Source organism: Bison bison, unplaced genomic scaffold (assembly GCF_000754665.1).
Source record: "Bison bison bison isolate TAMUID 2011002044 unplaced genomic scaffold, Bison_UMD1.0 scf7180017864481, whole genome shotgun sequence".
Classification (NCBI taxonomy): Eukaryota; Metazoa; Chordata; class Mammalia; order Artiodactyla; family Bovidae; genus Bison; species Bison bison.
Genome location: NW_011495041.1, coordinates 1,345,713 through 1,347,167, shown reverse-complemented (window position 1 = coordinate 1,347,167; position 1,455 = coordinate 1,345,713).

The following is a 1,455-nucleotide window of genomic DNA, read 5'->3' as shown; positions in this document are numbered from 1 at the left end:
GCGTGCGTGCGCCATCTGCCCTTCGCTCCACAGGCGTCTCCGTTGGAGGCCCGCGGCAAGCTCCGCCGCTGGGCTAGACCATCTGCGTTTTACACAGAGGGAACCCTCGGGGTGCGGCGGGCAGTATTATACCTAATAGGGACAGATGTCCTACCTTACCAGAGAACCCCAGAATTTCCTTTAGGCCCTAGTCTTCTCAAGAGGACTAGAGCCCTTTCGGGAGGCCCCACCCCGTCCCGGGCACCAGCTCCACCTCCGCCCCCACCTGGAGCGGAAGATGGGTCGATTGAGCGGGATTCTGGGAGATGTAGTTCTCCCGGAAGTGCGGCGCGCGCAGGACTGCTTCCGGGAGGAGGGAGGCGGGGAGAGGTGAGGCGGCGAAAAGGACGCTGTGGCGCCTCCGTAGATGTGTGGGGCTTCTCGTAGCCTGTGGCCGGTGTAGGTGGGGACCTTTGAAGTCCGAGTGGTTTGGAGGGCGACGCCCCTCGGAAAATTGTTTTGAGAAGGAGGAGACGAGTCCGTTTCCCCGAACAGGACCTGGACAGCCTCTTCGGGTGTGCAGCCGGGGACACCCTCTCCGAAATTTCTCAGGAAATTCTACCTCAGAAAGATCTAGTTAACCCAGGTTAGAAAGCTGGTCTTTTGTTAGTTCAAGAACCTAGCGAGCAGCTCTTTTAGCCAGGCGTCGGTAGTGGGTGAGAACAGTCGAGGACAAAATTAAATTAGGTGTGTTTCCTGGCTTTAGGTTCAGCCACTGTCCTGGGGATTTAATATTTCTCCCTCCTGTACAGGGAGATAATTTTTTCTTTTTTTTTTTAAAGAGGCAGAACCTTGGGGAGTCAGACCTGAGTTAAAAATCCTTTTGCTTACACTTGCGTTTCTGTTTTTATCTGGCAAATGATTGTACCAGCACATGGTAAACGTGTGTTAAGCCCTTCCTTTTGTCAGGCACTGTACTAAATGCGCTATGTACAGTCTTAAAATCCTTACAACAGCCCTCTGAGGTAAGCGCTATTTTCCCCATTTTACTTATGATGAAATAATAATTGCATCAAACGCAGTACCTTTTTGTGAAAATTACACAATGTATGTAAACCTCTTTGCATCGTGTCTGCCTGGCACGTTAAATTTTTTTGTTGTTATGTCGATGTCTCCTGAAACAAGCCAGAAATAGGTACTAACCTAGAAAGGCTTCTGAGTAATTGTTGTTCAGTCGTTGCTCAGTCGTGTCCAACTCTTTGTGACTCCATGGACTGCAATACGCCAGGCTTCCCTGTCCTACCATCTCCCGGAGTTTGCTCAGACTTAAGCCCATTGAGTCGGTGATGCCATCCAACCATCTCATCCTCTGTCGCCCCCTTCTGCCTTCAGTCTCTCCCAGCGTTAGGGTCTTTGCCTGTGAGTTGGCTCTTCGCGTCCGGGGGCCAAAGTGTCAGAGCTTCAGCTTCAGCATCA